Source organism: Spermophilus citellus, assembly GCF_964194105.1.
Source record: "Spermophilus citellus genome assembly, chromosome: X".
Lineage (NCBI taxonomy): Eukaryota > Metazoa > Chordata > Mammalia > Rodentia > Sciuridae > Spermophilus > Spermophilus citellus.
Window position 1 is genome coordinate 74027300 of NC_138190.1, and position 25845 is coordinate 74053144.

The 25845-nt window shown below is 43.1% G+C and overlaps 1 long non-coding RNA gene across 1 annotated transcript; it reads right to left on the reverse strand.

Annotated features, from left to right (window-relative positions):
- Positions 1 to 7422: 7422 nt before the first annotated feature.
- LOC308639929 lies at positions 7423 to 14330 on the reverse strand. The gene is made up of 3 exons (XR_014020131.1): positions 14196 to 14330; positions 8807 to 8974; positions 7423 to 7492 (listed from the first exon to the last, which is right to left on the reverse strand). It is a non-coding gene; the product is annotated as an uncharacterized lncRNA (long non-coding RNA).
- Between the last annotated feature and the right edge of the window lie 11515 nt (positions 14331 to 25845).

A 25845-nucleotide genomic window follows, 5' to 3' on the forward strand; every position in this document is an offset into this window, starting at 1 on the left:
GCTCCTTGATCCATTTTGAGTTAACTTTTGTGCATGGCGAGAGAAATGGATTCAGTTTCATTTTGTTGCATATGGATTTCCAGTTTTCCCAACACCATTTGTTGAAGATGCTATCCTTCCTCCATTGCATGCTTTTAGCCACTTTATCAAATATAAGATCGTTGTAACTTTGTGGATTAGTCTCTGTGTCCTCTATTCTATACCATTGGTCCACCCACCTGTTTTGGTACCAGTACCATGCTGTTTTTGTTACTATTGCTCTGTAATATACTTTGAAATCTGGTATCGCTATACCGCCTGATTCACACTTCCTGTTTAGCATTGTTTTTGCTATTCTGGGTCTTTTATTTTTCTATATGAATTTCATGATTGCTTTCTCTATTTCTACAAGAAATTTTGATTGGCATTGCATTAAACCTATAGAGAACTTTTGGTAATATCGCCATTTTGATGATGTTAGTTCTGCCTATCCATGAACAGTGTATATTTTTCCATCTTCTAAGATCTTCTTCTACTTCTCTCTTTAGGGTTCTGTAGTTTTCATTGTATAAGTCTTTCACCTCTTTTGTTAGCTTGATTCCCAAGTATTTTATTTTTTTTCAGGATATTGTGAATGGAGTGTTTTTCCTCATTTCCGTTTCAGAAGTTTTGTTGCTGATATACAGAAATGCCTTTGATTTATGCGTGTTGATTTTATATCCTGCCACTTTGCTGAATTCATTTATTAGTTCTAGTAGTTTCTTTGTAGACCCTTTTGGGTCTTCTAGGTATAGAATCATGTCATCTGCAAATAGTGATAATTTAAGTACTTCTTTTCCTATTTTTATGCCTTTAATTTCTTTCTTCTGTCTAATTGCTCTGGCCAGTGTTTCGAGAACTATATTGAATAGAAGTGGTGATAGAGGGCATCCCTGTCTTTTCCAGAGCGTGTTAATTTTATATCCTGCCACTTTGCTGAATTTATTTATTAGCTCTAATAGTTTCTTTGTAGACCCTTTTGGGTCTGCTAGGTATAGAATCATGTTATCTGCAAATAGTGATAATTTAAGTTCTCCTTTTCCTATTTTTATGCCTTTAATTTCTTTCATCTGTCTAATTGCTCTGGCCAGTTTTTCGAGGACTATATTGAACAGAAGTGGTGAGAGAGGGCATCCCTGTCTTGTACCAGATCTTAGAGGGAATGCCTTCAATTTTTCTCCATTCAGAATGATGCTGGCCTGTGGCTTATCATAGATTGCTTTTACAATGTTGAGGTATGATCCTGTTATCCCTAATTTTTCTAGAGTTTTGAACATAAAGGGATGCTGTACTTTGTCGAATGCTTTTTCTGCATCTATCGAGATGATCATATGGTTCTTATTTTTGAGTCTATTGATGTGGTGAATAACATTTATTGATTTCCGTATATTGAACCAACCTTGCATCCCAGGGATAAATCCTACTTGATCATTGTGTATAATTTTTTTGATATGTTTTTGAATCCGATTTGCCAGAATTTTATTGAGGATTTTTACATCAAGGTTCATTAGACATATTGGTTTGTAGTTTTCTTTCTTTGAAGTGTCTTTGTCTGGTTTAGGCATCAGGGTGATATTGGCCTCGTAGAATGTATTTGGAAGTTCTCCCTCTTTTTCTATTTCCTGAAATAGCTTGAAAAGTATTGGTGTTAGTTCCTCTTTAAAGGTTTTGTAAAACTCTGCTGTATACTCATCTGGTCCTGGGCTTTTCTTAGTTGATAGTCTTTTGATGGTTTCTTCTATTTCCTCTATTGTTATTGGTCTGTTTAGGTTGTCTATATCTTCCTGACTCAATCTGGGCAGATCATATGACTTAAGAAATTTATCTATGCCTTCACTGTCTTCTATTTTATTGGAGTATAAGGATTCAAAATAATTTCGGATTATCTTCTGTATTTCTGAAGTGTCTGTTGTGATATTGCCTTTTTCATCCCGTATGCTAGTAATTTGAGTTCTCTCTCTTCTTCTCTTCGTTAGCATGGCTAAGGGTCTGTGGATTTTATTTATTTTTTCAAAGAACCAACTTTTAGTTTTTGTCAATTTTTTCAATTGTTTCTTTTGTTTTAATTTCATTAATTTCAGCTCTGATTTTAATTATTTCTTGCCTTCTACTTCTTTTGCTGTTGTTTTGCTCTTCTTTTTCTAGGATTTTGAGATGAAGTATGAGATCATTTATTTGTTGGTTTTTTTCTTTTTTTAAGGAATGAACTCTAAGCAATGAATTTTCCTCTTAGAACTGCTTTCAATGTGTCCCATAGATTCCGATATGTTGTGTCTGTGTTTTCATTTAACTCTAAGAAGTTTTTAATTTTCTCCTTGATGTCTTCTAAAACCCATTGATCATTCAGTAACCTATTGTTCATTCTCCAAGTGATGCATGATTTTTCCTTCCTTCTTTTATCGTTGATTTTCAGTTTCATTCCATTATGATCAGAAAAGATGCATGGTATTATCTCTACTCCTTTATATTGTCTAAGAGTTGCCCTGTGACATAATATATGGTCTATTTTTGAGAAGGATCCATGTGCTGCTGAGAAAAAAAGTGTAACTGCTTGATGTTGGGTGGTATATTCTATATATGTCAATTAAGTCTAGGTTGTTAATTATGTTATTGAGTTCTATAGTTTCCTTATTTAACTTTTGTTTGGAAGATCTGTCCAGTAGTGAGAGAGGTGTGTTGAAGTCTCCCATGATTATTGTATGGTGGTCTATTAGACTCTTGAACTTGAGAAGAGTTTGCTTGACGAACATAGCTGCACCATTGTTTGGGGCATATATATTTATGATTGTTATGTCTTGTTGGTGTATGGTTCCCTTGAGCAGTATGTAGTGTCCCTCTTTATCCCTTTTGATTAACTTTGGCTTGAAATCTATTTTATTAGATATGAGTATGGACACTCCTGCTTGTTTCCGCAGTCCCTATGAGTGGTATGATTTTTCCCAACATTTCACCTTCAGTCTATGTATATCTTTTCCTATCAAATGTGTCTCCTGTAGGCAGCATATTGTTGGGTCTTGTTTTGTGATCCATTCAACTAGCCTGTGTCTCTTAATTGGTGAGTTTAAGCCATTAACATTTAGGGTTATTATTGAGATATGGTTTGTTCTTCCAGCCATATTTGTTTATTAATGTTACTAAACCTGATTTGTTTTCCTCTTTGATTACTTCCCCCCATTTACTGTCCTACCTCCCACTGTTGGTTTTCATTGTTATTTTCCATTTCCTCTTCCTGTAATGTTTTGCCAAGGATTTTTTGAAGAGATAGTTTTCTAGCTGCGAATTCTTTTAACTTTTGTTTATCGTGGAAGGTTTTAATTTCATCTTCCATCCTGAAGCTTAATTTCGCCGGATACACAATTCTTGGTTGGAACCCATTTTCTTTCAGTGTTTGAAATATGTTACTCCAGGATCTTCTAGCTTTCAGAGTCTGTGTTGAGAGATCAGCTGTTATCCTGATTGGTTTACCGCTAAATGTAATCTGCTTCCTTTCTCTTGTAGCTTTTAAAATTCTCTCCTTATTCTGTATGTTGGACATCTTCATTATAATGTGTCTAGGTGTGGATCTCTCATGATTTTGCACATTCGGCATCCTGTAGGCTTCTAGGATTTGGGATTCTGTCTCAATCTTCAAGTCTGGGTAGTTTTCTCATATTATTTCATTGAATAGATTGTTTATTCCTTTGGTTTGGAGCTCTGTGCCTTCCTGTATCCCAATGACTCTTAAGTTTGGTCTTTTAATGTTATCCCATATTTCTTGGATGTTCTGCTCATGGTTTCTTAGCAGTCTTGCTGAGCTGTCTATGTTCTTTTCAAGTTGAAATACTTTGTCTTCATTGTCTGATGTTCTATCTTCTAAGTGATCTACTCTGCTGGTAGTATTCTCAATTGAGTTTTTAAGTTGGTTTATTGCTTCCTGCATTTCTAGGATTTCTATTTGTTTGTTTTTTATTACCTCTATCTCCCTGTGTAATTGATCTTTTACTTCCTGGATTTGTTTATGTAGTTCCTTGTCAAAGTGATCTTTCATTGTCTGATTTTGCTGTCTCATGTCTTCCTTGAGACTCCAGATCATCTGAAGCATGTATATCCTGAACTCTTTATCTGACATTCCATCTGTTGCAGCTATTACCTCTTCTACAGTTGAGTTGACCTGCATTGGTCCTTTCTTTCCTTGTCTTTTCATACTGCTCGCGTTTCTTTCTGCTTGGTGAAACTGTTGTGTTTTTGAAATTTTCCCCCTATTTATTTATATTGCTCTTGTATAGTTGGAAAATCTCCCTTGCAGGGTGGGTAGTGGCTGTGCTCCTCCTCTAATTAGGGTGATCTGTCTACCACTCTGGTCGGTTGCAGGTCTGCCCACCCTGAGGGCGTGGGTGACGGCTCTGCTCTGCCCGCACTCCAATTGTGGTGACGTAACTACCACGCCCTCGGGTCGTTGGTCCTGATCCGGATGTTGGCTGCGGCTCTGCTCGGCCCCTACTCCAATTGGTGTGACGTGTCTACCACGCTGGCAGGCCTCTAGGCCTGTTCCGCCGGTAGGTTTCAGGTCTGCCTACCTTGCGGGCTTGGGCGGCAGTTCTGCTCAGCCCCCACTCCCAAATGGGGGTACCTGACTGCCTCTCCACCGGGTCGCTGGGCTTTTACTGGACACAGGCGGCGGCTCTGCTCCACCCCCACTCCAACCAGTGTGACGTGACTGCCTCGGTGCTACGTGTCCACCACGCTGGCAGGCTACCGGGCCTGTCCTGCCAGTGGGTCGCAAGTCTGCCTACCTTGCAGGCTCAGCCGGTGGCTCTGCACAGCCCCTACTCCAATGGGGTGACTTGGCTACCAGGCTGTCAGGTCGCTGGTCCTGTTCTAGGCATGGGCGGCTACTCTCTTCGGCCCCAGCTGCAGTTGGGGAGTCGTGATACCACGCCGGCGGGTCACTTGGCCTGCTCTGGGCGCAGGTGGCAGCTCCACTCTGCCCCCCTGGCCCCCACAGCACCCAGCAGGACCCGGACCGAGAAGCAGTCACCGCAGGTTCCCCAACCCTGGGCCAAAGCAGCTTTGGGAGCCAGAACCCGGCCTCTATGATCCCGGCTCACGCTCCGCTAGGAGCAGGCTCCAAGGAGCGACCCCCGCGTGTTCCCCTGCCCCAGGCCAAAGCAGCTCCGGGAGCCAGAGCCTGGCCGCTCCAAGCTCTCCAAGCTCGGTGCACGCTCCGCTGGGAGCAGGCTCAAAGACGCAGTCCCTGCGGACTCCCCAGCCCCAGGCCAAAACTGTTCCGGGAGTCAGAACCCAGCCGCCCCGAGCTCAGCGCACGCTCCACTTGGAGCTGGCCTCTACACGCAGTCTCCGCAGGTTCCCCAGCCCTGGGCCAAATCAGCCCTGGGAACCAGAATCCGGCCGCTCAGAGCCCGGCGCACGCCTTGCCAGGAGCAAGCCCCTAGGAGTATTCTCCACTGGTTCTCCAGCCCCGAGCCTGAGCAGTCTGTCTGTGAGACGCAGGCAAATACCAGCCTGAAATCACCTGTTCCATAGCTGAATGAGTTGAGATCAGTAGAAAACAGGGATGATTACATCAGCTCTCCAAGATGGCGGCTGCTGTCCTCCTCCGTGGTCCAACCGGTGTCGAGAACCGAACTGGACCGCTTCTCTCCTCTGTCTCAAAGCCGGAACTCAGCACTAAGCACGGCCATTGCACCACTGGCAGGAGTCCCCAGAATCCGCATTGCTGCACCCCCGCTCCAGCACCTCGCTGCTTCCCTGCGCACGCCGCAGACTCCAGTTGCGGGGCAATCCGCTGATCAGGCGATGTGACCCTCCATGTGGAGAAATCGCCCGCGTCCGAGCCCCCGCAGCCGAGCCTCGTGCGATGGAAATCCGTCCACTAGATTCTGGAGCACCTCAATTTCACTGGAAATTCCCAACAAGATAGCCTTCAGCTGTTTCACCTCGTCTTTCTCCCGCACAGTGACGCGGCACACTGGGGTGATGCACCAGGAACTGTTAATTTTAAACCCTCACTGAATTGGACAATTTCTGTCAGTGGACAAGGAAGTGGGAAACAACATTCAGGCTTTCTGAGATTCACTCCCGTACTGCCCCCTGCCCCCTGTTCTTTGCTCCTGTCCTTCTCCTCTGCTCTCCCTCCCATTGGTACCACGTCCCCTCACCCTCCCTGCTGCAGCCACTGCTCCAGCCCAGTCTGCGCTTCCAGTCTGCCTGGCCACCAGACACATGCACCCTTTCCTCCTTCTCTCCCTCGCTGGCTCCCCAGGCATGCCTCCCTTTGCCACCCCGGTTCTGACGGGCAGGCAGAATGGGTCCCACCTTGCTGCAGTGTCGCGACCCCTTGCCCGCAAGGAAGACGCAACAACAGGAATCTTCTTTCAGCCGTTTATTCAGGCCCCTGATGTTTCTTCTTCTCCCTCTCGGACGCCCCTCCCAGCCTTAATAAAGCATCCCAAGCCCCAATACGAAGCTGCTACGTGGAGCTTTCTCATAGGGTGTTAAAAAATCACGTGCCAACTCTCCCAAATAAGGAGTTGTTTGTCACAGACCACAGCGGAGCCAGCGCCATCTTGTAATGGCGACCACAGTCCGAAGAAACGGCTCACCACAATTCCCCCTTTTGTTTTCTAAGAACAACACAGGAGAGAGTAGAGGTCCTATCCCACTGTGCAGAAGTGGCTGCATAGTATGGCTCAGCCCCAAGGAGGCGCCTTCCCCAGATCTGAGGCCATATCAGCCGACGCTTTTCTCCGTGGGACGGGGCGTGGACGCGTCTAACCCGCATACAATAGGACATGCTCTCCTTGAGGTCCACTTCAAGGATCACTCAAGTGCAGTGCCTTGCCTCGCATCCTGTATCGTGACGATGGTGGACGAAGGGGGATAGCTAAGGCTGAACTGTGGCTGTATAGAAATACAACGATAAACAAGTTGATAACACCCTAAAAGAAAGGCACGGGTCTTAAGGCGATAGAAAAGCACTAGTGTGGAAACCCATCTGCGTGCAATGGTAGGAAAGCCGGCAGAGTGCAAGGGCTTTCCAACACTAAGAGAATAACAAGGAAAGACATGTCGATCCCAGTGCAATGTCCGTAAGACTTGGGGTGCGACGACCATGTCAAAGATTTACTGTTTAATTTGCGCAAGCCAAACTTGAGGTGAGTTGCCATTTTCTAAAGCTGCAAGAGCTTGTATGATCATAGCTTTATCGTGAGCATTGCGGGCCTTGAGGCGACAGAGAAACCACAAGCAGAGAACCATACCGAAGCAACACATTGCACCAAAAATGCCTACCCCCACCCACTCTTTAAAAAAGGAAAAGGCAGAGGATATCCAATCGGTGAATTGACCCAAAGTTACGGGATCAACATGGGTACTGTTCAAGACCGCTATCTGGGTCAGTTGAGACTGGATCATGTCTTCCGCTGCCATGGACCAATTTCCGGCCAAGTATTCGCCAATGATACGGGAGGCATTCCTGGAATCATTAAATCTGACAGAGGTTATACATAAATGTGCACGTTGGTCAACACAGCCCAAAAGCACCAAATCAGCCAATTCTTCTACCTGAGCTTGGAGTAAATCTATTCTTTGGTTGGCAGCTAAAATCCCTGACAAAATATGTTGATTAATTGTATTCTGGGATTCAAGTATGGTGGAAGTTTGTTGAACAACTTGATTAATGGTGGCAGCAGTCTGCACTTGACTGGCCATGGCCACTCCGGCCGTGACCGCTGCAGCAGCAGATACCGCCACGGCTGTCACTATAGCAGCTGTGATTCCAAAATCCCTGCGGACTCTAAGTAGCTCAACAATGGGGAATTCGTCAGGGTCCGCAGTGACTGGGATTGGGACAAAAGTTGGAATTTTCATAACCACCGCTACAGTCCAAGAACCATTCCAACACTCAGATAAGAGACAGGCAACATTAGAACAATCCAGCACCCCTGACGAGGTGTCATTAGCCAAAAGGAGTAAGAACGGGGATTGGACACAGACCATCGCAGGGGGCAATGTGGCATTATGTAACAGAGAGTTGAACGAAACAGATGTGAGTCTTTTACCTCGTTCACTCTCCCTAACAGTGCCAGAAACATTAGCCAGCCAACTTTTGGCTCCCAGCAATTGAGCCAGTGCACAAATATCAGCTGAAGCCCCCTTTTCATTGGAGATCAGCCATTGAAACCAGGACCAACCCACTCCTGTAGAGGAGTTGACACTGTTGTTAAAGTTATAAACATACCTCTTAAGAGAGGGGGAAAGGGAGAAACCTTTAGCAACTTGACGTTGCTCCCAAGAATGATCCTGACAAGGCGTAAATGTTGGGGGGAAACCAAGATTAGGGGTACAGTAAGGAGAGGCCTTAAAATGGGTGGCATTATAAAGACTATTAGAAGAAGGAGGCACTGGGATTAGTACCTCGGAGATAATAGCCAAGGTAGTTGTGTTTAAAGCAGAGCTATTTGTGGGGGTTCCTGAGCCTGTTTGTTCCCCTGAGACTACTTGGCTCAGCACAGCACTGAGAATGCTCCCTGAAACCTGACTGGACCGCAATGGGTCCTCCCAGTTAGTCAAATTCTTGGTCTTAAGACTAATACAATGAGTGTTCCCAAGGCTGAAACAAAAAACTCCTGTGAGATTAACTCGAGATTGATTAAAAATGCTATCCACGTCCCCTCTAGGAGAGGCACAGGGAGCAGACATCTCACATGAGGTAGAGAAAAGAGTGGGGAGGACACTAGAATTACCATGAACCGGCATTGGCATTGGCCAAGCCCGTGCCACTGCCCACCACTGCATTGGTGTCATCTGTGTCATCGGCATCAGCACCAGAGCCAGAGCACTTAGCAGAATGAAGATCCTCATCACGGGATTGCTGTGGTATTTCCTGTTGCTGGTTAGCCGACGTCAAGACTCTTCTTGTCAGGCGTTCAGGGACCCACAACGGTTCCGTGCGATCCTGGGGAAAAACACATACAGATCCTCGTGCCCATGTCAGCACGGGGTCGGGGCCATTCCATTGGCCCGTAAGAACATCTTTCCACTTAACATAGCCAATCACAGAGGGCTGAGGGGACACATGTCTATCGGCCGCAGAGCGATCATGAATATCCAAATTCAAAAAATTAATGGTAAAGAGAGCTAAGGACAGGCGTTCTTTAGGAGTATGTTCAGCACCTATTCCCCCCTTTTGTTTATGTAAAGTTTCCTTTAAGGTGCGATGAGCACGCTCAACAATGCCTTGCCCTTGAGGATTGTAAGGCAAACCATGAGTAAGTTGCACTCCCATAGTAGAACAAAAAGATGTAAATTGTCTTCCAGTATAAGCAGGTCCATTATCAGTCTTAAGGGACATAGGTGCACCCCACGCCGCCCAGGCCTCCAGGCAATGAGTAATGACATTACGTGCCTTTTCTCCCGATAAAGCAGAGGCATGAATAATTCCAGAGTACGTATCAACAGAAACATGGACATACTTGAGGCTACCAAAGTCAGGTATGTGTGTCACATCCATTTGCCAGACAACCAATGGCTTCAATCCCCGTGGGTTCACTCCATAAGTAGGGGGATGAAGAAATGTGACACAATGGGGACAGTGTAATACTATCTGCCGAGCATCTGCTCTTGAAATAGAAAAACGCCTGCGCAGTGTTAAAGCATTAACATGAAAATTTTGGTGAAACAATTTAGCCTCCTCTAAGGAGGAAGCCAAACAGATCAACTGACCTCTAGTGGCTGAGTCCGCACAGGCATTACCCTGCGATAACGGACCAGGAAGAGAGGTGTGAGCCCGGATGTGCACTGGATAAAAAGGAGCAGTGCGGCCACGGATAAGCTGTTGAAGCTGATTAAAGTAAGCAGATACATTACGGGCATCACTAATAGCTCCCACAGCCTCCAGGATTTGTAGTGCTTGCACCACATAGATGGAGTCCGAAATGAGATTAAAGGGAAAAGAACACTGTTTAAAAACCTCAATAACAATTTGTAGTTCTACCCATTGTGGATTTCCAGGAGCAAATTGATGCTGGACAGGGGGAGAATCATTAATTACATAAGCTCCCATTCCAGACTTGGAACCATCAGTAAAAATGTTAACAGCCCCCGGAATGGGACTGGATGAAGTTACTTTAGGGAAAATGATAGGATGTTCTTTAACAAAATGGAGTAACGGATGAGAAGGGTAATGATTATCAATATCCCCTTGAAACGAGCAACATAGAATAGCCCAGTTATCTAGAGTAGCACACAAGACACTAAGTTGAGCTTTAGTGTAGGGTATAATAAGAGAAGAAGGTGATTGTCCGAAAAATTGAATGCTTTGTTGAATCCCTTTAAGTGCTAATGCTGCAACAGCATCAGGATAATATTCTAAGGATTTTCCTGGGGATACATGTGGGTGAATCCATAGCAAAGGTCCATCTTGCCACAGTACTCCAGTAGGCTGCCGCATAGTGGCAAGCACACATAACTGGAAAGGTTTATCACTCTGGAGCCTGCATAAAGTAGCATGTTGTATAGCTTCTTCTACTGTCATAAGGGCCGCTCTAGCCTCTTTGGTGAGGCTACGAGGGGAAGTAAGATCTGGATCACCCCTAAGAGTAGCATACAAAGGCTGTAGCATAACATTAGAAATATGTAAATATCCTCGTATCCAATTAATATCTCCCAGCAGTTTTTGAAAATCATTTAGAGTTTGGAGATCCTGAGCTCGTATGGTGATTTTCTGTGGTCGTAATTTGTCACACCCAATTGTTGCTCCCAAATACTTAATAGAATCCCCTGTTTGAATCTTTTCAGGTGCGATATGCAGTCCATATTGAGCTAACAACTTCACTAGGTCTTTATAGGCCTCATGAACTGTCTGCTCTGATTTAGCAGCCAATAATACATCATCCATATAATGAATGATCTTGATGGAGGAGTACTTTTGTCTGAGAGGTGCGAGTGTCTTCCCCACATACATCTGACACATCGTGGGACTATTAGCCATTCCCTGCGGCAACACTACCCACTCAAACCTTTGATCTGGTTCCTCGTGGTTACACGAGGGAAGGGTGAAGGCAAAACGCTGCGAGTCTTTAGGATGCAAAGGAATAGAAAAGAAACAGTCTTTAATGTCAATAACAATAATGTGCCAACCCTGAGGAACCGAGGAGAGCAGAGGCAGCCCTCTTTGAATGGGCCCCATAAGTTGCATTTGAGCATTAACTGCTCGTAGATCATGCAGTAGGCGCCACTTCCCTGATTTTTTCTTAATGACAAATATGGGAGTATTCCATGGAGAAGTAGAAGGCTGGATGTGACCCAAGCCAAGTTGTTCTTTAACTTGAGCATGAGCTGCTGCCAATTTAACCGAGGGAAGAGGCCACTGAGGCACCCAAACAGGCTCCTCGGTGAGCCATGTTATGGGTATTTGAGCCCCAGCGGCCCCTAGGAAAAACCCAGACCAAATCTGTCAAGCTTTTGATGACCTTGTACAGGATGCTTACGTCCCTGTAAATGTTTTCCTAGTCCTAGACCTGGCCTATACCCCATATTTTGCATAATCTGTTGAGACACTGGGGAATAGTCATTACTAAGAGTGAACCCCATGTCTTTCATCAGATCACGGCCCCATAGAGAGATAGGTAAATCAAGTACATAAGGCTGAAAGGTACCATTATGTCCTTCTGGATCCTTCCAGACTAGATGTCTACAGCTGATCTGAGGGGCCTGGGCATATCCAAGTCCTCTCAAGGATTGATCAGAAGTCTGCACTGGCCATCCCTTAGACCAGTCCCTAAGTGCTATAATACTACGGTCTGCTCCGGTATCCAGTAATCCCACAATAGATTTACCTTCTATGCTTAATTCCAAAGTGGGGCGATTGCTCATATCTAGTGACAAATAGGCACAATTCCCTCCGGTGGTACCAATCTCATTCCCTGTCCGTGACCTTGAATCAGCAGGGAAGTGATTATGTAAGCTAGGCAAAATTAGCAATTGAGCAATCTGATCCCCTGGGGAGATGGACACAATGCCCCTTGGAGCTTCCACCATAACCTTTATTATCCCTACAGTATCAGGACTTATGACTCCGGGGAAAACATGAAGACCTTGTAAAATAGAGGATGCACGTCCAATTAGCAAACCTACAGTGCCAGGTGGTAGAGGCCCTGTAAACTCAGTTTCCACCAATTGGACTCCCATCTTAGGTGTTAATACGAGTCTGGAGGTGGAACAGAGGTCCAATCCTGCGGCACCTGTAGTGGCTCTCCGCGTTTCATGGGATGGCGTAGAGATGGCCATGTCTCGGGTTCGGGTGTGACATTCTCCACTGCCCCATATATTTGTGGGCCCTGGGGTCGAGGGCCCCGTCGGCCGTTTTTTGGCCCAGCTGAAATAGGCTGTCCATGGATGTCCCTCACTGATCTACACTCTCTTGCCCAATGCTTCCCCTTTTTGCATCTTGGACACAACCCCGGTAGACGAAGGCCATTGGAAAGGCCACCGTGAGAAGGTCCAGTAAAATTGTCTTTTTTGGAATTGTCTTTTTTGGGACATTCACGTCTAACATAACCGGGTTGACCACAATGGAAGCATGTTCCGGCGGCAGGACCGCCCCCTTTTGTAATCCGAAGGACAGCAGCTGCAAGACCTGCATTAGTTAAAGGTCTTCCAATCTCTCTACACACCTTCATCCATGCTTCTATGCCTTTGTTCTTATAAGGAGCGATTGCTGCTTTACATTCCTTGGTGCATTGCTCAAAGACCAATTGCTTGACAAGGGGCATGGCTCTATCAGGATCCCCAAAAATCTTTCCAGCGGCGTCCACCATCCTTGCTACAAAGTCTGAAAAGGGTTCTGTAGGGCCTTGTATAATCTTAGTCAAATTACCAGATACCTCTCCTCTATTTGGAAGTGACTTCCATGCCCGAATGCAAATGTTATTAATTTGATCATATACCTCAAGAGGGAATCCCGTCTGTTGATTAGCAAATCTACCTTGCCCCAAAAGCATGTCCTTATCCCAATGAGGGTGTCCCGCCGCATGGTTTTGGGCGGCCTGCTCTATTGCGCCCTCTAGCACAAATGCTCTCCAGTCCAAATATTTACCTGGGGAAACACAAGCCCGAACAAGGCTAGCCCAATCAGAGGGAGTCATACAGTATCTAGACAGACTCTCCACCTGAGTTAGTGTGAAGGCGGCATCCACCCCATAAGTGCGCACAGACTCCGCCAGAGTCTTCACAATTTTGAAATCTAGAGGCTCATGGAATCTTCCCCTATTATCATCCTGAAAAATTGGATAAGCAAGACCCATCTCAGCGTTAACAGCCCTCCATGTTTGAGCATGGAAAGCTCTCCCCGAAACACCCCCGCCATACGGCGGTGGATCCGGAGGATCACATTTCTTGAGCTCCTGTTTATTTTTGTTCCCTTCTCCTATAGCTAAACTCCCTAGCTGGCGAGACAGCCTCCCAAGCTCCTCCTCCTCATCCTCCTCTTCCTCTGACCCACTTTCACATGGGGGTGTGCGCAGCGCACTGAGATCTGGATACAATCGTCTCTTCCCCTGTTTCACGCTCCGCACACTTCCATCCTCCCGAGATACCTCACTTCCTGCATCTGGATACAATCGTCTCTTCCCCTGTTTCACGCTCCGCACACTTCCATCCTCCCGAGATACCTCACTTCCTGCCGTCTCCGATTTCTCCTCATGTAATTGTTCTAGAACTTCCTGTCCTTTAGTAAGTGCTTCCTGACATCTGCCATCTGTGAGGCAACTACGGACCATTTTCCAAAGGGGTATCACCCCGCCCTCTAATATGCCCTGCTCAGAAGCAAAGTCAAGATCTTTGCCTAATTTATCCCAACTAGGTATAGTAAGACTGCCCGAAAATGCAAACCACGGTGCAGCAATATCCAACTTCTGTAAAAATCTTTGTAAAGTTCTATGTTTCACTTCCAGGCCCTTGGAACGTAACAGGCCGTCTAGGGCCAGAAGAAGCGGACTTGAAGATGCGGCACCCATGACACAGCAACAAAAGAAACACAGAAAACAAAAGTGAAAGTACACAGTGCAGCTGCAATAAAATATAAAGCTCTCTCTTTCTTTGTAGAGGAGCTGACCCCGCTTTGATCGCGGATCCCACTTACTGGGACTATCCCCGCTTTGGTCGCGGATCCCACTTACCTGGGACTAACCGGTGCACCACCCCTGACGGCTGAAAGTTCTGGTTCCCGGGTTTCGGCACCACTTGTCGCGACCCCTTGCCCGCAAGGAAGACGCAACAACAGGAATCTTCTTTCAGCCGTTTATTCAGGCCCCTGATGTTTCTTCTTCTCCCTCTCGGACGCCCCTCCCAGCCTTAATAAAGCATCCCAAGCCCCAATACGAAGCTGCTACGTGGAGCTTTCTCATAGGGTGTTAAAAAATCACGTGCCAACTCTCCCAAATAAGGAGTTGTTTGTCACAGACCACAGCGGAGCCAGCGCCATCTTGTAATGGCGACCACAGTCCGAAGAAACGGCTCACCACACTGCAGTGGGTGGGATCTGTGGATCCCTCCAAGCCTCCTCCCCCACTCTGCTCACCTCTTTTACTGATAAGACCCTTCCCCTCCACCTCCCCCACAATCTTCTTCCTCTCTTGCTACCTTGATTTTTCCGCCCACCTCTTCCACTGAAACCACCCTTCCCCCTCCCCCTCCACCCCTCTCCTCTTCCTCCTCTCCTGCATCCATGTTCACCTCCACCCACTCACCCCTCCCTTCTCCTGTGGTCCCATTGATCCCTCTTATCAGATAACCCACAGTTCCTTTGTCTTCTCAGGGAAGTAGCTGGTGCTGAAGGGATACTCCGAATGCATGTAACATTTTTGCTTCAAGATCTTTCCCAGATTGAAAAACGTCTTGGGTCCTTCTCTGCTGACTTTTCTGCTTATATTAAGGAATTCCGATATCTCTCCCAGACCTATGATCTTACCTGGCACGACGTCTATGTTGTTCTGTCCTCTACTCTGACCCCAGATGAGCGAGACTGCATTCAGCAGGCTGCTTGAGATCATGCTGACCAAATTCGTTTAACAGATATGACTCTCCTCACAGATGAAGCAGCTGTTCCCCTAACCGAACCCAACAGGGACTATCAAGATAGCCAACAAGGTCGCTGTCACTGTGCTCGCATGGTCCAATATCTTATAGCAGGCATGCAAGCAGTTTCTAATAAGGTAGTTAACTTCGATAAACTGAGGAAATTACCCAGAATCCTGATGAAAATCCAGCCTTATTTCTCTACCACCTTACAGAGGCCCTCACCAAATATACTAAGCTGGATCCTGAGTCTCCCATCAGGGCTACAGTGTTAGCGACCCATTTCATTACTCAATCGGCTCATGATATTAGAAAAAGCTCAAATGATCTGAGGAGGACTCTCAGACCCCTATCTAAGATCTGGTGAAAATGGCCTTTTAAGCAGGCTCCATTGCAGAAAAAGGTAACACCCCAAAACCAGGCCTACGTCTCCAACAGAAGTTTCAGAGGGGAACCAGCATTCCTCTCCACCAGAGGCTTGCCTCAAATGTGGATGTGAAGGTCACTGGGCTCGCTAATGCCCAAACCCACAGCCTCCTTCCAGGCCATGCCCCACCTGTAAGCAGACAGGACATTGGAAGATTGACTGCCCCTTGGCTGGCCCTTCCTTGGTGCCTCTGTGCAGGGTATGACCAGTCAGGCAGTCCCTTCTCCTGAACTATTGGGGTTTGCAGAAGACTGAAGAAGCCCAGACTTGAAGATCCCCATCACCCTTGCTGAGCCCAGGGTAACGCTCCAGGCAGCGGGTAAGTCCATATGGGGGCTACCTATTCTGTCTTTTCTGCCCATTCTAGGCCTCTATATCCTTCCCAGTTCTCAGTTATGGGGATTGATGACAAACCCTTCTCCCAAATAGAACTGCTAAACTGGCCTGTGCCCTGGAGGGACACCCTTTCACACACTCTTTTCTGGTTATTCCATCCTGTCGGTTCCTCTCATAGGCAGAGATGTTCTCCAATTACTAGGAGCCACCCTTTAACTATACCCCAAGAATACTACCACCCATCTCCTTTGGCCTTTAATTCTTACCATCTCTAATGACCTGATAGTACCTACTGTGCCATTGCCCCCTGAACTAGTTGATCCCCAGATCTGGGACATCTCCATGCTGGTTATAGCCTCCCACTACAAGCCAGTCCGTATCCAGCTGAAACACCAAACTAAACTTCCTTCAGTCCCTAAGACTCCCCCTGCAACATGCCCATATTTCTGGTACGCAAACCCTCCGGAGCCTATCACTTAGTCCAGGACCTTCGCCTAATTAATGAGGCCGTTATTCCTATCCACTCGGTGGTTTCCAACCCTCATGCTTTTCTTTCTCATATCCCCCTTTGACCATTCACTTTACTGTCCTGGATCTTAAAGCTGATTTCTTTACAGTTCCCCTCCATCCTGACTTCTTTGCCTTCACATGGGAAGACCCTACCTCCTTTAGGTCTCAAAAGCTGACATGGACAGGCCTACCCCAAGGCTTCAGGGACAGTCCCTACCTTTTTGGTCAGGCCTTGACACAGGATTTAACTGTTTGTGATTTGGGGATAGCACTCTCTTACAGTTGGACAGAAGACTTCCCTACCTCCAGGGAAACTGCTGACACCATTGCCTCCATCCTCATTGAGCAGATCATTCCCAGGTTTGGACTTCCTACCTCCATCCAGTCCAACAACAGTCCAGCCTTCACTTCTCAGGTTGTTCAACTAGTCTCCAAAGGCCTCAACATTACTTGGAGGCACCACAACCCCCAACGACCCCATATAGTCATACTTCCATGCTGGGGCCCACCAAACTCAAGATTTCTCACCAACCCTCTCCTTTTGTTACTAATCATTAATCTCTCTCAAGCTTCTATCCCAACCCACAGATGGCGCTTCTACATCCAAGCGACATGGCAACAGGATGGTACCACCCGCTCTCAGTTTATGGGCCAAGGTGATTGCCCTTTCAGTGGCTGTAATCGGCAGCCACCCTTAATGTTACTGGATTCAACCGGGCCACCTCATCCTACTTATGTTCAGCAATGCTATGCTTCATATCAGACCAAACTGAGGAATCTTATAAGTTCTGGACTGACACCTATGGTGGGTGCCCTTATAATTAATGCAAAAAATGCTTTCTAGATAAGCCTTGCTATGAGAATCGAGCATACACCAAATTGACTATTTGGGACCCATGGAACCCAAAATGGGCCTCTGGTGTTGATGGTAAATTTTATTCATGGGGTTTTGCCAAACACCCCTCAGCCTCTATCAGAATATGGAGAACGTATATAAAAGTGCTCCCTCAAATTCACATAACTATCCAGGAGCAAGAGAAGGAACTCCAACACCAGCTGGATGCAATTGCCCATCCTAAAGCTGACCCTTTCTCATGGTTGGCCCTAATGCGTCAGGGCCTTCAGCTTCTCAATTTGTCCAAAGTGAATAACATTTCAGACTGTTTCCTCTGCGCAGGTTTGGATCGTACTCCATTGACTGCGATTCCCATTGATTTTCCACTCAATACCTCATCTAGACCCCAAGGACCTCCCTCTCCAGCCTTTGAGGAAGTACCTCTTTTTCGTAACTCATCAGGGAATTTCTCTTGCTGCTACACTTCCTCAAGTTCTGCACCCTGTGACCAGATTGTTCGAATTTCTTCCTTAACCTTTGCTCCGCCTGGGTTATTTTTCTGATGCAATGGTACCCTAACAAAAAATCTAAGTCTCAACATGTGGTTTGCTTTTTGTGTTCCTTCCACCTTGGTCCCCCAGTTAACTCTGTACAGTGAGGCTGAGTTAACATGGCTTGTTACTACTTCCCTTTCCAGGACAAGAAGGGCTGTCTTTCTACCAGTAGTAGTTGGACTCTCCCTGGCCTCCTCCCTTGCTGCCTCTGGACTCGGGGAAGGAGGACTTGCTTATGCAGTAACAGCTACTCAAAAGCTTGAACAACAACTTCGGGAAGCAGTAGAGGCATCAGCCACTTCTCTTGCTTCCCTACAAAGGCAAATAACATCTCTTGCCCAAGTCTCATTGCAGAACCGTCGAGCTCTAGATCTCCTCACAGCAAATAAAGGAGGAACCTGTCTATTCCTGAAAGAAGAATGCTGTTATTATATCAATGAAACTGAATTGGTCAAAGAGAATGTTGACATCCTCCGTCGTTTGGGTGAAAGGCTTCAACATCAACCATCAAATGACCCCTGGCCAGGCTGGCTAAATTCAACCCTCATTGCGTGGCTGACTCCCATTCTCACTCCTATTTTAGTAATAGGGCTTCTACTAATGATTGCTCCCTGCCTCCTCAGGTTCGCTGGAAAGAGCGTGAGTGAAATTGCCAGAGTGACCTACAACCAGATGCTCCTACACCCCTACAGTCGCCTCCCACTGAACCTACACCCAAGCCACTCCCCCCTACGATGCCCCTAAACAAGCAGGAAGTAGCCAGATGAAATTCGCTGCCTATATCACCAAAAAGGCTGGAATGTTAGGTCGGTGTCGGTGACTTAGTGGCGACTTGGTGGCAACTTAGAACAAAGCAGCCCGCAAAAGAAAAGAACATCAATCAGAAAAGAACATCAATCAGATGCTGGTGGAAATGCCTGTCAATCAGCCAGATCTCCTGACTAACGCCTGTCAATCAACAGGACCCCTGGCCAATCCTAGAGTTCAGCCAACTCCCCTGACCAACTTCAAGGGAGCAAGGGACCCTAGGAACACCTTTTCCTGTCCTGAGACCTTTCCTTCCTGCTGTAAGCCCCATAAAAGTCCAGTCTGGTCGAGCTTCCACACAGTTTCTCCTCAGACCCTTCCCCTGTCCCCTCTTTTGGTCTGATCGAGTTCCGCCTGGGAGTGATATCTCAATAAAGCCTCCCCCGCCTGATCTGACATCTCCCCCACCTGATCTGACAAACCCTGGGCTCAGGGCCTCTCAGCATCACCAGTTGCTCTGTGCGCGCGCGGAGGACCCAGCTAGCTCTCAATAAACACCTCTTTGCTGCTTACATAGATCTTGGTCTCTGGTGGTCTTTTGGGGGTCCCGAATTCGAGCATAACATTGTCTCTAGGAAAATAACTTTTTTTGAGTTGCTAACTGAACTAGTTCACTTTACTCAAGGAATACCATCATAACTTGAGAGAATAGCTGACAAATTATTATTATTATTATTATTATTATTATTATTATTATTATTCAGAATTTGGATTTTGACAGACATTTCCTTAGAAAATGAACAAAAAGAACTTGTCATTTAAGGGAGAAGAATAGACGTCATTTTTTTCTTCTTTTTTCTATTTTGCCAATCATAAACTTTGAGCAAGCAAGTGAAAATTAGAATTTTGGAAAACTTGTATCTGCCACTCTGAGGTTTTTTTTTTTTTTTAATTGATGCCCCTAGTGATATTAGTAAATAGTATTTTTATATTGTACAATAATATGAATAATACAAATGCATAAGTCAATGAACCGATATTTTCCAAATGACCTATAAAGTTACAAAACCCTATAATTAAAACTTCATTCAAAGTGATGCATGATCAAGAAATTTTTATGTAATAGAGCTCAAACAGGTAATTGAAATGGTTTCAGATGACACATTGCAGCTGATCATTTTAGGAAAGTACCACTTGTTGAATTTTGATGTAGTTAGTATCAGAGAATAGTATCCTCAATTATCTGAAAAGATTATTAACATGTCCCTTCATTTTCCAACTATATATCTAAGTGAAGCTGAATTTTTATTATAATTATGAATATGTTAATTACACAAATTGATAGTATTCAGTGTGATATTTCTAACCATGCATAAATCATGCATTAATCACATCCATCTACTCTAATTCTACTCTCAATCTTCTCTCCTCCTTACCACAGCACTCTTTCCAGTCCATAAAAATTCCTCTTAATTTCTTTCTGCCTTCTTTCCCCCTTGTTCTTCCCTATCTCTAGTAACCACTATGCTGTACCTTACTTCTACATGGTTGACTTATTGGTTTTCTTAAATGAATGAGAATCTGTGGTCCTTGTCTTTCAGTGTCTGGCTGGTTGCATGCAACATAATGTTCTCGAATTGCATCCAAATTACTGCAAAGACAGGATTTTAATTTTTATGGCTGAATAATATTTAATTTCGTAAATGTATAAAGTGTTCTTTTTTTAAATCTATTCAAGGGCATCTGAGTTGATTCCAAATTTTGGCTATTGTGAATAGCACTGTGATAAACCTGAACAATGCCATCAAGTATCATTCTGCTATAAAGAATGAATTTTTTGGAGTAAACCCAATCATGGAATTGCTTGGTCATATGATAGCTCTATTTTTAATTTTTTGAGGAATCTTCATATTGTTTTTCATAGTGGGTGGACTAATTAAATTTATGTTCCCATCAGAAGTGTATAAAAGTCCCTTTTTTTCCTGCATTCTTGCTAGCTAGCATTGCTATTACTTATTGTTTTGAAGATAGACATTTTAAATGGGGTAAGATATCTCATTGTGGTTTTGATTTGCATTTCTCTGTCAATTAGTGAAATTGAATATTTTTCATGTATTTGTTGGCCAGTTGTATGTCTGTTTTTTTTTTTTTTTCCCATACTGATGATTGAACAGAGAGGTACTCCACTGAGCTACATCCCCAGTCCTTTCTAGTTTTTTTAGATAGAGTCTTACTAAATGACTCAGGATTCTATGAATGTGTGATCCTTCCTACTTAGCCTCCAAAGTCAGTGGGACCATAGGTGTGTGCTGCCATGTATTTCTTCTTTGGAAAAGTGTCAATTTAGTTCCATAGCCCATTTTTCATTGGGTTGTTTCTTTTTTAGTTCCTTATATATTCCAGATTTCAAACTTTAGTCAGATGTGCCATTTGCACATTTCTCCATTCTGTAAACTGTCTCTGAATCCTGTTAAAACAATATTTCCATTGGTATGCAGCAGCTTAATTTGTTGTAATCCCATATGTCTATTTTTGCTTTGTTGTCTGTGCTTTTTAGGTCCTATTGTTACCGCTGCAGTTGACTGGTGACGAGTCCTTGCTTCCCCAGTGTTGAAGAATAACACCAGAGAAGCACGCTGAGGCAAGGTCAGAGTGGAAAGTAGAGGCTTTATTAAAGGACAGCAGAAAACATTTCTCCTGGAGGAAGAAGGGGACCCAAGAGGTGGAATCCATGGAAGGGCGAATGTATTCCCCTTTTTATAGCTAAGGTCTTCATTTAGCTTTCGGGCATTCCTGTCACATTCCTGTCCTTTGTTCTGTTAAGGGTGGGGCACAGGTGGGCCAAAGGAGTAATCTGGGCAGGAAGGACTTTTGGGTCAGCAAGTTCAAGTTTGCTGGGACCTGTTTCATTAACACTTCTTTGGGATGGGCTCTGGGCCTTGGGGACATTAACATTCCAAGAGTTGTTCTGCTTTTCCCAGACTTCATTCTCAACCTGGCCTTCATTTTGGATTTTACTGGATATTAGACCCGATTTACCTAACTACACTGACTACCTAACTTTAAATCTGGCTTCACTGTCTTAAAAAAATCATTGCCTATATCAATGTCTTGAAGTGTTTAGCCCATGTTTTCTTGTAGAAATTTTATAGTTTTAAGATTTTGGTCTTTAATATATTTTGAGTTTATTTTTGTGTATGATGAGAGAAATAAAATGAGTTTTATTCTCTTGCATAAAATTATAAAGTTTTCCCAGCACCATTCATTGAAAAGATTATCTTTTCTCCACATCTTAGCTAGCTGAGTATGGATTAATTTTTGGATTTTCTATTTTGTTCCATTGTTCTACATGCCTATACTTATACCAGTACAGTGCTGTTTTAGTAGTTGTAGCTCTGTATTAAGTTATTGTGATGCTTCTACCATTGCTTTATTTATTTATTTATTTATTTATTTTTTGCTATCCTGAGAAATTTCTGGTTCCATATAAATTTTCAGGTAAAGCAGCATATCTTAACAGATCAAAATAAGAAGTGAGTAAATACACTGTCTTCTATTAACCTTAACATTAAAGGAATTTTCAAAAATATAAAATCCACTCTCCTCACTAATTTTTAAACTATAATCATTTTTATAAAATATATTATCCATTGTATTATGTATTGGGTACATACATACATATTTTTATCAATTTTAATTTCTAGCATAGTAAATATCAACAGATATACCTTAAAATATTTTGGGATTCCCAGGATTTTGTTAATGAAAATGAGTTGAAATTAAAGTTTGAAAACCTCTATATTTTGCCATAGGTTTTTTTCTTTCATAATAATATGTAAGTGATGCTTCATCTTATAATGGATGGTACGTTACTTTTGATTAGCTTCTTGCATACTGTTTTATATCAAAACATATGGACCCAATCATCATTTTAGATGTTGTATGAATGTGATATAATTTATTCAGCCAATCTATTACTGAATTATTTGCAGGTCATTTCTAGTTTTTTGTTGGTTTGTTTTTTGTTTATTTTTCAATTCTAAGCAATGCTTCAATGGACATTGTTGTACTTATATTATTACACTTTATGCAATCATATCTGTAGGCCAAAATCTGAAAACTGGAAGTATATATGAGAAAGCAGACAATTAAAATGGTTGTACATAGTGACAAATTGTCATTGTTATCTATGTGAAGTTATGCTTTTCATCTTATTTTAAAAGCATACCATAGGTATTTCCTCATCTCATTAAATAATCTTCAAAAACATGACTTTTAATGACTTCATAAAATTCCACTACATGGATGAGTCAGAATATTTTGATATTTAGTAAAATCATATTGGCATGTTTCTGATCTAGTGTTGCTGTAGTGTTAGACTCCCTGTATGTTCCTGTAATGAAAATGCACAATCCCAATTTTATCAGGTTGCCTGATCTCTGGAAAGTTTGCTTAATCTGAAGTTCACTCTCAGGAAATTTCCCCAATCTCCTGATTTTAAAGCTATTTGCCCTTCCTCTTTTTCCCCCATCTCCCTTTATCTTTTCTATACCCTCTCACTTAATCCTTTGTCCAAGCAAGCAAGTATTACTAAGTCCTACTATCAAGACTGTGTTTAGAATTGAAGAAAAAAACTTGAGTTTAGGCAACATGATATAATGGCTAAACACAGTATCTTGAAGCATTTGGAGTCTGAATCCCAGCTCCATTACTTGTTATGTGTGCAACTTTGAGTAAAGTAGTTAATCTGTGTGTGACTAATTTTCATCTGAAATATAGGAATGGGATAATAATATACTTACCTCATAAGGTTATTGTGAGGATTGTATGAGTTTGCTAAAATATCTGAAAGAATACAATGAAATTGTGAGTATTCTATTTCAAAAAGAGATGGATATGTATATATTTTAACACAAACCACACTTTCAAAAGGAGATGGATATGTATACATTTTAACAATTATATGTGACAATCACCTCAATTGAGCTATTTGCAGCATATAATACTACCTTTAAGAATGAGCATCAGGTTTTACTAATTAAGCCTTCACAGAAGTGGTGACATTTGAGCTAATATTTGAAGAACTGACTAAGATGACCATGTAGACTAAAAAAAGAGGTAGTCTTTCCTGGTGAAAGGAATAGCCTATACAAATGTTCAAAAACGTGAAAGAACATGCCATTCTTCAGGAAGTGCAAGTAGTTAAACATTGCTGGAGTAAAACTGCGTTGGCCTGAAGTTACCAGAGACAAGCTTGGTTAGGTAGTAAGAAGCATTGATCATGAAGAGACTTGACCCCTATGCAGAGTAGTTTTGATTCATCCTCTGAATCCAAGACTGAAGTGATAGTTAATCTTGCTTTCCAACTATGATCAGTTCATTGTAGCTTCTTGGAAAAGTATGTTAAAAGTATTTTGAAGCCATATTGAGCTCAGTTAGAAAGAGCTTATAATTTGTTAGTGACCTGTGCTCTGAGCTTGAGAGTGGGAGTGGTATATTTTTAGGACTCGCCTCTAGGTAGTACATAGTTATTGAAAAATTTTGAGTCATGTACAGACGGTTTCAGATGGAAAGGGCACTATGACAGAAGAAGATGGATTAGGAAGTATTAGAGGCACAGAGACTAGGGAGTTTATTGCATTACTTTAAGCATGAAATGATATGATCTTAAAGGGGCATAGCATCAGCAGGAACAGAAAGAAGCAATTAGATTCTGAGTTATTTGTGAGATAGAATCAATAAAACTTATTTTGATTCAGACATGGTCAGGGAAGTCAGGGGAAGGAAAATAGTAATGCCCTTCCTGAGATTTCCAGTTTAAGCAATGGGATGGATGTTAGTGCAACCAACTAGAAAAAAACAAAAAGAAGGGACAGAATCATTGAAAGGACAATTAGTTCCATATATTGAATTTGAATGTCTTCTGAGACATTCAGATGGATATATACTGATAATCAGGAGAGAAAAATAAGGGTTAATGAAAAAGAAAGGAATCATTAGAACAGAGAAGGAAGTTGAAGTGATTTGCATAAATCAGATTACTCAGGAGGAGTGTGTAGACTGAGAAGAGAAAAGAACCTGACTGTGGTACCTTGAGAGATGAAGCAGAAAAAATGCAATCATAAAGCAGGTCATAAAACAATAAGGATATTATGCAAATACATAAGAAAATCCCATGGATGGAATAATCAACATTGCCATGTGTTGTAGTGATTTCAAGAAAAATTAGAGCTTAAAAGGTGTTTATTGGGGGGACTGGGGTAGTAGCTCAGTGGCACAGTGCTTGCCTCATATGTATGAGACTCTAGGTTGATCCTCAGCACCACATATAAATAAATAAAATAAAGGTATTGTGTTCATCTATAACTGAAAAATTTTTTTTAAAAAAGGGTGTCTATTAGCTTTGAGAGGTAGAAGTTAAGTGGAGATCTTTGTCAGGACTGCTTCTGGAGAAGGATAAGAGGCAGAAACCAGACGACAGTGAGTTAGAGAGTAAACAAAAATTGGAATTGTGAATATGGTGACTATGAATAATACTTTATATTTTCTAGGCTTTCAAGGCAAAGGTAAAACATCAATCAAAAATTTCAAAATTGCCTGTTGTGTATGCACATACAAGTACATTTCCACACGGGTATGAAATAATATTAAGTTTAGTGCTTATGTTGTTTAAGGATAGAGGTGAAAAGTTGCTACAAAGGTGGACAGATGTCAGCTTATGAATGATATTATATTAAGGAACATGAATATCATCGCAAATAGAATGGGATTTTTAAAAATATTTTTAGAGGGGCTGGGGATGTGGCTCAAGTGGTAACGCGCTCGCCTGGCATGCGTGCGGCCCGGGTTCGATCCTCAGCACCACATACCAACAAAGATGTTGTGTCCGCCGAGAACTAAAAAATAAATATTAAAAATTCTCTCTCTCTCTCTCCTCTCTCACTCTCTCTTTAAAAAAATATTTTTAGATTTATATGGACACAATACCTTTATTTTTTAAATTTATTTTTATGTGGTGCTTAAGATCAAACCCAGCACTTCACACAAACCAGGCTGGTGCTCTACCACTGAGCAGCCCATTGCATGGGATTTAAATGGGTTGGAAGAACATAGTTTCCAGTGTTTGAAGTTGTCTTTGGGAAAATTTGGAAGAGGGATTTATACCTTTAAGTCCTGTTGATGTAGCTGAACTCATGCACTAATATTTACTTCATCCTATAGACAATGGATATAAGTTGAAATGTTTATTTAGGAAAGAGTTAGGTTTCATTTTATATAGATTATCCTGGCATTTGTATGGAGACTGGATATAAACAAGTTTAGAGGCTGGTCATAATAAAGAA